The following is a 12,739-nucleotide window of genomic DNA, read 5'->3' on the forward strand; positions in this document are numbered from 1 at the left end:
CACACAAAAACGCACCCAGAAGGAAAGCGGCTTTTAATTATATTCTCTAGTTAGGGAGCTTGAGGAGATGGGCAGGCAGCTAACAAGGTAAGTATAGCATGACAAGCAAGGAATGACATCGAAAACCCCCCTGGAAAGGCCTTTCTAAAAAAGGAGAGAAAAAAGGTTAAGATGGATGTCTAACAAGCAATATGTGTAAGCAGAGCAGTCCGAATTAACCGTAATAATCGATTTATATACCGCCCTTCCGGACAACTTAATGCCACACTCGGAACGGTTTACAAAGTGTGTTATTATTATTCTCCCGACAATCACCCTGTGAGGTAGGTACGGCTGAGAGAGCTCTGAGAGAGCTGTGACTGACCCAAGGAGTGGGAAATCAAACCTAGTTCTCCAGATTAGAGTCCTGTCGCTCTTAACCACTACTCCAGACTGGCACTCTATCTATTCTAAAAATGCGATCTGTTCCAATAAACACTATTATAGCTGTATTTTCTGGGAAATCCCAGGGAAGAAGATTGTGTCCATCTTCCCATCCACCATATTTTATCCTTCCATTAAATATCTCATGACATCATATGCAGTTCTTCCCTCCCTGTTAGGTCCTGACAACAACCCTGTGAGGTTGGTATGCTCCACCATCCCCTTCAGCTAACAGGTCAGTGAAACTCTGATGAGATTTATCTGTAAGAGCACATCCTCAGGGATACTTATATTTTCTTTTAAACTCTTTTTCTGAACTTGTTTGGATCGCTCATATCAGGGGCCATCCTGCAACATTGATTGCCGGTAGATCTCAAGAGGAGCAGAAGGAAGTATGCCTTCACACAGTATAACTTGCTGACATGAGATGTGGCTATGGCCCTTGGCCTGGTTGTATTCAAAAGGGGGTTGGACAAGTTTATGGAGGAGATTGTATTCCCTGCCATGAGCCAGCTGATATCTGAATGGAACTTCCAGGTTTGGAGGCAGTGTTCCCGTGGATGCCAGATACGGGAAAGCAGATATTAGATAGTAGCTTTTTCCTGACGGCCCTGAATGTGGGCTTCCCTATGGCAAATTACTAGCCACAGTTGGAAATAGGATACTGGGCTAGAAGGAGCATTGGTCTAATCCAGCAGGGATGTTCTTACATTCTAGTGTTTAATGACACTCGAGTTCCTAATACATTGGTTTTAATTTGAAGGAAAGGTAATTCAGAACTCCGCAACCCGGTAGAAATTTGGATGAATATTTCAAAAGCATATTTAATCCTGTCCAATCAGAGAACAAGCAATAGGTAGACTAGGCTTACAACTAGAGATGGGCACAAACAGCAACACGAGCAAAAAAAAGTCATGAAAAGCCCAATCTGCTGTTCGCGAACAAGCAGTTCATGAGGACCCATTCTAAACAAACAGGGGGTTGTTGCAAGCCTCATTCATTGCTGTTGCTGTTTGTCAAGCCAGAAAATCTGGCACCTGCAATCAATTCCCTTGGCAACTTAGGCAGGGATTGTCTGAACTCTGTTTGAACTCCTGCTGTTGCCCTCGAAACCCCAATCTAAGCCCAATTATCTTAATAGGCAGATCTTCCTTTCAAGTGTGGAGCTCCAAATTTGTTACAACAAAGGAGCAAAGAGCAGGGGGGAGGAGGGCTCCCAGCTCTGACTTTGCAGACAGTGGAGAGAGACAGCTGCTGTTGACATTTTGATAGAGAGTGCATTGGAGCTTGAATTTTCTTTGTATGTGGTGGGATAGGGATCTACCCCTTCAAGTTCCAGGGCTGCTGCCAAGCTATTATTTATTATTGGTACCTTTCCTGCTGCCTGCTCAGGTAAGATTTCTGGGAGTGGTACAGTAGGGATCTACCTCTTCAAGTTCCAGGGCTGCTGCCAGGCTTTGGGGCCAAGCTATTATTTATTATTGGTACCTTTCCTGGTGCCTGCTCAGGTCAGGTTTCTGGGAGTGGTATAGTAGGGATCTTGACTTGGATGATGGCTGGAGGAGAGCCTGCTGGCCCCCACGAACAGCCAACCATGAACATGTTCGTGAACAGGGCCATGTTTGTGGTTGTTCATGAGTCCCTGTTCGTGGATGGCAATGAACAACGAACATCATGTTCATTTTTTTTTCTGTTTGTGCCCATCTCTACTTACAACCCATGTAGTATAAAGGTTAGGGTCCTAGACTGAGGTCTAGGAGATCCAGGTTCAAATCCCTACCCACTCATGGAGCTCATTGGGTGTTCTTAGGCTGGTCACTGTCTCTCTCTCAGACTATTTTTTGAAGGAAGAAACGGTATTAAAATATAATAATAAATAAATACATCAGACACTAGGGAGCCAGCCATATGAAATGACATCACTAAGGGCAAATGAAGTCAATTGAAGGAAAAAAGTAAGAGAGGGTAATAAAAAACACGCCATGATGAAAAATGGTTCGGTATTACTTTCTGTTCCTGAAAATTGGTAAATAGATTAGGCTCAGCTGTTCTACTCAATATTGTTTTTCTCCTCTAAATGCAAATTCATTCCTTTGTTTGTTTTGTTTAAAATCCTGGACCAGTTTGTGCTTAGACTGCAAACACCTACCCTCTAATGTTCTCTTTTTTTGCCCATTAGATGAAAGGCATTTGATTAGTACAAAGAAATGCACCCTCTGAAAGATGTTGGAAAATAGGTATTCAGTGAATTTGACAGTAGGCATAGCGTGTCTCAAGATAAATTGCTCACAAATTCCCCCGTAGTTAAATATGGCTGTTTATTTATGTAACAAACAAATATGGCACATGATAAGTCAAGGAGATGGGCAATTAATTTCTGTCTATCTCAAAAAAAGAAAAAGAACCTGAATTAACGTTTGGGAATTTTCATCGTTCTTAAAATACAATATATATATATATATATATATAATTTTGAAAAACAAAATACAGAAAGAGAAAAGCAATTACATAACAAAGTTTTATAAATCAGAGATTTATCATATATCACAGAACATATGAACCACAAAGTATTTCTCCCCACCATTTCCTTATTTACTTATATTAAAATACATTTATATTCAACATTTTAAATTACTAATTTAATAACTAATCCATTTTACTGATAATTGTTTTTCTGATCATTCTTCTTAGTTCTTGGCCATTTAATGGCACGATTTCTGATGTCATTGTGCCATTAAAGGGGATCATGCCAGGAAATCATGCTAGGAAGGCACTTTGTGTTGTGAGTTTCGTGAAATCTTCTGGAGGCTTATGGGTGTGTGTGAAAACGGCCCTTCTTAATTTTCTACTAATCAAAAAAAGCTTTTATTGTATAAGGAATAGTGTTTGAATGTTTATTTATAATATTTTTATTGTTTTAAAACTGTATGTTACAAATTGTATGCTGTTACACCACCCTGAGCCCGTCTGATGAGGAGGGTGGTCTAGAAATGCAATAAATAAAATAAAATAAAGTTTGGACTCTCAAACCAACGGCTGGGTGCCTTTGGCATTTAATCTATTTTTTCCCTAGAACTTCTGGGTAGCAAAGCAAAACAACCATATTTGGATTCAAAGGCTTGACTTGAGTACTAAAATGGCCTTCAAATAGGTGTATGTCCCTTTTTTTAAAAAAAACTGGTGCCTTTAAGATTATTTTACTTAGGCTCTAGACAAACGTTTGGGTGGCTGTGAGCAATGGCGTTGCTGATGTTTGCAGTTTGGGTGAGGTTGCAGTGATGGGATAAAAATGACCTTCATAGTGATGCTCTAGGGATTTCTCTACGTCTCTGTGGTCTTTACCATGGAAAGTAGAGACATTCTTGGAGTGTCATCAGGAAGTGATGTCACATCCTCCTCAAACTCCACCACTCTCAAAATATCCCAGCATTTGCCTAGGCAGTGATTGCAATCCTACTTCAGCCCCTTCCAGAGTCCATTGTGAACCCATTGTAATTCCTGTTAAATTTAGGCCAGTTAAATTTCATTCCAGTTAAGTTTGGGCCCGGCTAATCCCAGTCTCACTGCCAGGCAGACTTGTCCACATCTTTTTTACCCTAGCCAATTTACCTGTGTGAAAATGAAAAGTGGAAGTGGGAAAGGATCGTTGGCAATAACTTTAGAATAGCCTCCTATCACACTTGATAAAAAAGCTAATCCTGGCCGTTCTCCTTCAAGCTAAATCTAACAGAAGTCTACGTTTCACATTCCAAATAAAAGGAAATATTTCCAAAACCTGTTAAAAATCTACTGTTAATCTCTCCTTGGTTATGGCCTCAGTTTCTTGCAGTCTTGAAGTGAGAACACCCAAAACTTGAAGTAGAACAGCCTGAGACCAATTAGATGGGGAAGGTTTGGCCAAATAATTTGTTTTCTTGTTCTCTTTGGCTACGCATAATTAAACTCCACGTTTGTTTGGGAAGCAGCAGCACTTCTCTTCCCTGCTGGGGGGTGGACCTGAGAGATGTTCCCTTAGCAGATGGGTGTCTTCGGGAGGCCACAAGGAATCTTTTTGCATGCTGTTTTGGAGCTGGTGTACAGAGAATTATATGAAAGGAAACTAGGCAAGGAGTAAATTCAGGGTGGAGAAAAGGAGGGTTTATGGGGAAATGGAGAGTACACCAATAAAAAAAGCCACACCATGAAAAAGAAACATAATTATGCATGGAAGGAAAATGCACACAGAAAGAAGACTATTCAAAGATCAAAAATCAGCTGGGGCCCCACAGGATTCAACCAGTACTCTGACGCAAAACACACTAATAATGAGTTTCAGTTTATTTAGAGTTTCTATTCTACGAAAAGTGATCTGTGTTTGACTTTGAGACACGCCTCATATTTGCTTGTGAGGACAAGCTGTCACTCAAAACTTTAATAAAACAACCTGTCCTCTCAACTTAATGATAGAAATTAAGCTTGATTGAGTGGGCCATTGCCTCTGAGAAAGAAGATGTAACTACTCTCCAGATAAAGGCCTGGACTGAAGAAAATTTATGACGAAGTGACACACAGGGCTTTAGATGGGAAAATGGGCTCTAGTCCAGAATGTGGTTCATGTTCTGTCCTGGGAGACCTTACAGGCAAGTGACCACTTATGGGTGAAGACCTGGAAGTGATGTCACTGTTATGAACAACACTCTAGGAATCTCCCCATCTCTATGGTAAATTGGGAGAATTCCTAGATTGTTGCTTGGCAGGCTGATGTCATTTCTGCCCCCACCCACCATTATTTCCTCTGTTGCTTTGAGTGCTGGTGAGGCCAGGAATATGGTCGGCAACCTGGCTTCCTTAGTATATTTGAGTTGCACTGTAGAGCAGTGTTGGTGCGTAAATGCCATGCACGTAAAATGTCAAAGTTTCTATCCTGATGCCTCTAGTTAAACCTTCCCAGGCCCCTATACCCTCCTGGTAGAAGTGGGGGGACCTGATCCTTACCTCATACCTTCGGCATGTGTGTCTTCACCTGTGTGCATTCTGTGTGCACTTGCATGATAACATCACTTCCGGAGGTGATATCACGCTGGCCATGGGTGCACTCACATGCTCTCACAAGGGGGCCTAGAATTGGTGCCAAATGAAGCACAAGAGCATACCCATAGGAAGAGCAACAACATCACTTCTGGAGCATGCTGCATGTACTCCTGGGGTACCTATGGGTAGCAGGCGATCTCTGGGCAGCCCCAAACCCCATTCGCTGCCACAGGTGGGCATCTGGGATCCCTTCTGGTAGAGGTTGGAGAAATCTTGCTTGAAATCCAACAGAGCCACTGCTGGTCAGAATAGACACAATAGTGGGTTGGATGGACCAATTACTTCACCCAATATATGGCAACTTCATATACTAACACAGTGGTATAGATGTTTCCTTCCCTTCTTTGGTAATGTCACGACTGGGCCTACAGAAGATGTTGGGCACCAAGCTGGTTATTATCCATCCATATGGTTCCAAATATATTTTTTCATTGAGGATATCAAACTCTCAGGATCAGCAAAGCAGGCAAAGTGTGTGTGTTGGGGGGGGGGGGTGAAGTTGAGGAGGAATCAGGAGAAATTCCCTCTGTCTTTTCATAAAACTGAAACATCCTTAAGTCTTTAGATCTGTGTGGTTCAATGCAGGCCACTGGTTCTACATATTGGTTTGCCAGGCATTCTCTTATTTTGGAACATTTCAGCCCTCCTGGCCGGCAGCACCACAGCATGAATGGGGGTCATGTTTGCAGCCCCGGAAGAAGGAAAGGCAGCTGGACTTTTCCCAGGCATCCCGGGGCTTTACTGGGTGGGCGGAGCCAAAGGCATATAAGCCTGCTCCACCCCTCCCTAGCATGCAGTTGTCTTTGTTGCTTGGCCCAGCCACCTCCCCTATAGCAGTGCAGAATTAGTCGGTTGCTGTTTATCAGGGCTAGGTAGGTACTTTTTTCCTCTCTCAATTGGCATAAAGAGAGGTGTTTTTTTTGCTTACCTTGTACTTTGGGGTGAAGTCATGGTAATTGGTACAGTGGAGCCATAAATAGTTTGGCCACTGGCAGGTTAGGATGGGAAAATGAGTGGGCCGGTGACCCCCTTGACATCACCCCATTGGTGGGGAATTGGGGTCTGTCAGGAGCGACTGGTAGGCTGTACAGCTGCCAGTTGTGAGGGCAGACTGTACAAGTAAGGCCCTTCTGCTTTACGGCAAGGTACTGCAGGCTTGGAGGGGGGCACCATTTGCCTAGCTGCTGGGTACAGCCATGTGTTGTATGAATCCGCCCTGGGGCAGTGGGGACACATTCAGACAGGTCAAGGTGGAAGTCGTGGGTGACCCCAGGCTTGACCTGTGCCACTAGTTAGTTAGATCCCTTGCCGTATTGACAGTTTATGTTGTAATCAATAAAGTGGCCCAATTTTATATCCAAGCTTTGTGTCTGCCTTTTATTTTGACTAGGTTGTGTGTGTGGAATCCAATAAACAGTGAAACCAAAGAGTTTTAATAAGCAGAACTGGAAATGAATTTGGAATTTCTAATCAAGAGGAAAAGCTGCAAAAATTCCAAGGGAAGTTAAAGAAACCTCAGTGAGGATAATGAAATTTCTTGAAGCAATTCTGCACACCTCTAGATTTCCATATAAAATATAATTTATGAGTGACTTTGGGGACTCCTACTTGGCAAAATAGTAAGGGGAATTTTAAGGGAAGTTGGCAGAATTTTAACAATGCTGCTGAATTTTATGAAAACACTGTTTTGATTCAGAAATCACAAGTTCTGACATAGGTTCTCCTCACTTAAGAGGAAACTGCAGGTGTGTTTCTTTCCTCCACTGCATTATCAAAATTTGATAGAATTGGTACCATTAAAACTGACACCTGTTTTTTTCATTTGTTCAGTAGAAACAGGATATAAAGAGCCTAAAATGGCCTAAAATGTTTTCATGAAAATGCCAGTAAAAATAAATGAAACAGCAAGGAAAAAATATACAACGTGAAAAGGTGGTTTGGGGTAGACAGTCATGTTGGTGTTTAGTAGAACAGCAGGATTCGGCATCTTTGATTCTCAAAAGCTTATACCCTGAAAATCGTGTTGGTTTTTATGGTGCCACTGGACTCAAATTCTGTTGAAACGGTGGAAATGTCAAGACCAAGTCTAATAAACTTAAGTTACTGGACGACAGAGTTTGGTTGAACATTAGGAGAAGCTTCTTAAAGGTAAGGCAATGGAACAAATCTCAGAAGAGGTGGGCTCTCTCAAACATCTATTGTCGTTTATTGGCGACACTGTAGCTTTGTATTTCCTGCATTGAACAAAGTGTTTGACTAGATAGCCTTACATGGACCCAGTTCTATGACTTTATAACAGCATGGCCATTTCCACACGGCTCCCCACTGCTCGTAACAAGCCGGAATATCGCGAAAAAAACGCAGAAGATCACGTTTTCTCACACAAGATTTGCACGATGTCATGTGACGTCGTGCAAATCTCACGCGAGAAAACGCGATCTTCCGCATTTTTTTTGTGATATTCCGGGTTGCTACGAGCAGCGGCGAGCCGTGTGGAAACGGCCCATATTAGAGCAAAGTAGAAACCAAAGAGGTATAGTTGTATATTACTAGATAAGAATGGTGACTAGAGGTCGGCACAAACTGAAATATGAACCAAAGTTTGTCATGAACTGGGCCAGTTCATGGTTTGCGAACCTTTCCCCATTTTAAGTATTTAAAAACTGTTCTTTTTATCTGTATTTTACTTCGCTGGTCTTGTGACCATAATAAACCCATTGATTGATTGATTGATGGATGGATGGATGGATGGATGGATGGATGGATGGATGGATGGATGGATGGATGGATGGTTGATTGATTGATTGATTGATTGATTGACTGATTGACTGATTGACTGATTGACTGATTGATTTGCGAACCAGTGGTTTATGGTAGCTCATTTCTCACGAACCATGACAAATTTTAGCCCAGTTCATGGTTCGTGAAATACGATGAACCACGAACCGCACAGTTTGGAATTTTCCCAGTTCATGCCCATCTCTGATGGTGACATTTTCTAACAGAGTACACGTGTCACAATAGCCACTGAATTTTCTGTAAAGCAAAATGTAAGGTCATTTTAGAAACCAGTGATCAGACAGCACGTCTATCAGATGATCATGGAAAATTAACAGAATGTTGATCAGAATTGCGAAATTTCTTGGGTTGGCTTGGGTTCCTGCAAAAGGAGAACCACAAAGAAGGAAAATCAGGCCTGCATTTCTAGTCTTTGAAAGTTAGGAAGACACCTCTCTCTTGTGTGTGTAGATATTCTTTCCACTTCATAAAGATGAGGCCCTTTCAGAGATTAAAGTGTCAAAGAAGGAAGGGCTGGAATCAACTGATAACGAAGAGAAGAGCAAGTCGTTTGGACTGGAAGGTATATTATGTATCCGGGAGTTTGGGAGGGATTTAAAAGGCTGCCTGCTACCTAAAGTAATCTTTCATTAACATCAGCGATTGCCCTAGACCATGGGCCAACTGAAAATGTAATCACCTTCCCGTCCTCTTTCCTCAAGTTGCTAGGATTAATTCTGGGAATTAAAATAGGTTCAAAGAAAGGTTAAAAATACAATTAAGAGATATCAAGATGAATATGATATCAAAGGGACACACCACCACGACTCCTTAAGAGGAACAGTTGCCTGTACCTTATTCATCCAAATTCTTTGAGCTAATCATCCAAAGGGATTGAACTTCTCTGGTACCTGATTTGGTATCCAATGGAATGCTCTCAGAATGGATCCAAGACACCTCTGTGTTCTGAACCAATTCATCTTCCTGTTGGTTGCCAGCCTTGATCTGGCAATTCAAAGCCCCACAAGCCAAGAGCCTTTCCTACTTCTCAAAACATGGGGCAGATGCCGCATTAGGGTAGAGTGATCAGAAGAACTGCAGGTGATATGCTAAAGAGTCACACGTGTCTCCAAAACTACTGAATGGGCATATCCCTGATCTACACACACCTGCAGGAGCTATGGACTGAAAAGCCTGTGATGCAAGGCAACTCAAAGTAGAGGTGGGTGCAGGCAGCAACCCAAATGGGACAGCCATGGTTGTACTGGCGAAAGACAAAGTGTTGCTGAAAGGAACACAGATTCCACCTTAGAATTCTTCAGGATATGTCTGAATGAATGGGGATTCTCAACAAGGCAAAGGCATCGGAACAAACACAGAGCAGTAAATTGGAATGAATGACTTCCATTAAACATGCTTTCAAGTACACTAGCGATTAAATGACTGGAAAGGAACATTTGGAAACATGGAATGATGTTTTCATGTTGGGAAATGATCCTGCTGTATAGCATACTGCTCTGAAAATAACTTCCTAGAATTGGGTAATCAGTGTGCCGCAATAAGGAATTGTTTCCATGCGAGCTCTGTCACTTTATTAACAATCACTGGGGATAATAATAACAGAGCTTCTAATGCTCACAGCGACTGGGACTTGGAAAGGTTTAGAGGGGAAGATAACGTGCAACCACCTGGGGAGCCTTTGGCATTGCGCTGTAAACAGCAGACATACAACAATAAACAAATGATTAGGCACAACAGAGCATCCTTGGCAGAAGGGGGCAGAAATCAAACATCATACATATTTGCTTGGAACCAAACCTTCCTGAAATACAAGAAATGTAGAGACTCCTTGGATTCTCATTAATTTACTGGACACATCTAGATCTGGATTTCCCCATTCTTACTGAGGCTGTAGATGTACAACATCTTAAGAACAGGTAATGGGCACCATCACAAAATGGCTGCCATGGGGACTGGGGATAATCATGGAGTGTTGAGATGGCACAAACCAAGCATCCTATGAAGATGGAGGCAGCTGTTTCTGAATAATCGCAGAGAAAAGACAAACACATCTTGAGATCTTCTGGAGCTCCTTCTCCATTGTGGTGGAAGAGGAGAGCCAGGAGTGGCTATCTGATTTGAGGAACATACGTTTTGGGGAAGAAGGAAGTGTGTACGAGGTAACACATTGGTGAGACCCAAGGCACCCATGAACACCATGTTGGGGATAACTGATTTAGATGAGCATAAAGGAAGTTATCCCTCTACTCTGCCCGCAAGGACGTGTCCATGTTACAGTAGGATTTGAGTCCAGTGGCACCTTAGAGACCATCAAGATTTTTCAGGGTATAAGATTTTGAGAGTCAAAGCTTCCTGAAAAAAATGCGTTGGTCTCTAAGGTGCCACTGGACTCAAATCCTGTCATTCTACCACAGGCCGACAACACTACCTATCAGAAACTATCTGGGCATGTTGTGCTTTTTAAATGTAGGCTCAGTTCAGACATCATAGGATTTTCAAGGTAAGTGAAGTGTGTTGCTGAAGGAGAGCTTTGTGGAAAAAAAATTACTGCCTCTGATGGTTTGACTCCCACTACTGCCATGAGCTCAGGAGGTGGCCTTGGGTATACTATTCCTCTCAGCCCAGCTCTCCAGCTGTATTGTGGGGATAATAATAATATTGACTTTGTTCACTGCTCTGAGTGTGGCACTGTTCTATAAGCACACTGTTGTTGTTATTATTGTTGTTGTTGTTGCTGTTAAATGCCCCCAACACAAGTTGTTTAAAATAGGAGTTATACCCACAATGCAGTCTTAAACACTGTGATACCCTTCTCAGCCTCCAGACGCCCTTTGACTTTGAAGGGTGTATGTTTAGGATTGTATTAGGGAAATGTTATTGATTTAACGTTAGCAGACCATATTGAGGAAATGACAATGTAGGAAGATGAAAAAAGCCTAAAAGAAAAATGACTACAGTCATAGGGTGAGAGTTATAAAGGAAAGAATAAAGATTACTCAACAAACTTATAAGGGAAAAAATCCCACATTATAAAAGAAACTTTCCCTCCGTAACTACATTTACAAGTATTCTTTCAAGGAAAAAGAAGACTTGACAGCTTCCACGACTGGATCCATTTGTTTCCTTGATGATAGTTGTCGAAAGAAATAACGTTTAACATGATAAATGTCTCTTCGCTTCAATCATTCTTCAAAAAACTTCCAGTCATTTCCCATTAATTCCCCAATGAACAGAAACAGAGAGGCCTTATGATTCAAAGGAAGGCTGTTTTTTTGTGGATCTAGGACTATGTTTCTACCAAATTGTTATGTGGATCATTTTTCTCATTCGAAAGGCTATGGATGTCTCCCTAACAGACGATCTCAAATGGTGAACTTCCTCTGAGGACTTTCAAGTGGCACTTTAGCTTTATACCAACCTTGGAAGGTAGCTTTGTGTGTGGAGAGACCAGGGCTTTTTTTCAGGGGGAACACAGGGGAACGGAGTTCCAGAACCTCTTGAAAATGGTCACATGGCTGGTGGCCCCGCCCCCTGATCTCCAGACAGAGGGGAGTAGAGATTGCCCTCCATGCCGGCAGCATGGAAGGCAATCTCTACTCCCCTCTGTCTGGAGATCAGGGGGCGGGGCCACCAGCCATGTGACCATTTTCTCTGAGGGCAACCTACTGAGTTCCACCACCGTTTTTCCCAGAAAAAAAGCCCTGGGGGACACTATAGCCACTTCTTCCTGACTGGGCATTTGGGAGGCATACAAAATCTCATCACTAGGAATTCCAATATCTAGTGTTGTTGACTGCCGGTGGACAAGGTAAGGGGCAGGAGAAAAGAAATGCAAGCTTGCATGGCACTGGAATGCTAATGTCACTTCCGGTAAAAATGGAAGTGATATGGTAGACGCACTAGGCTTTTGCAAAAAACTCTATGTTAAACGTTTTTGCAAAATGCAATGTCCGCCATATCATGTCCTGTTTTTACCAGAAGTGACATAAGCAGTCCAGCATGATGTCTGCATGCTGGGCCCTGCCTCTCATTTCCTCCCAGGGATTACCAGCTGTGACTTGGTGTAAGGAGCAGTGTCATGTATGCCAGCATCCATGCCATTGCTATATTCTGCATCCATGTCATTGTTTTGCTTTGTTTTAGCATGATTGGCGTAATTGGAAGTGGCCTGCCATCTGAGATGCTGTTTTATATGTATTTGTGGGGTTTTTTTTAAAAAAATGTATTTATATGTTACTGCTAATTAGACTTTTAAATGTATTTATAGGTTTTCAATGCTTACTGAGCATTTTATTGTAACCCACCCTAAGCCCATTCGCAGGGAAGGCAGGCTAGAAATTGAATGGACAGACAGACAGACAGACAGACAGACAGACAGACAGACGATGTCACTCCTGGGAGTGACGTTGTCATGCTGTGACAGGAGCACAGCCTGGGAGGACCATTC

The sequence above is a fragment of the Eublepharis macularius genome, chromosome 10 (assembly GCF_028583425.1).
Source record: "Eublepharis macularius isolate TG4126 chromosome 10, MPM_Emac_v1.0, whole genome shotgun sequence".
Lineage (NCBI taxonomy): Eukaryota > Metazoa > Chordata > Lepidosauria > Squamata > Eublepharidae > Eublepharis > Eublepharis macularius.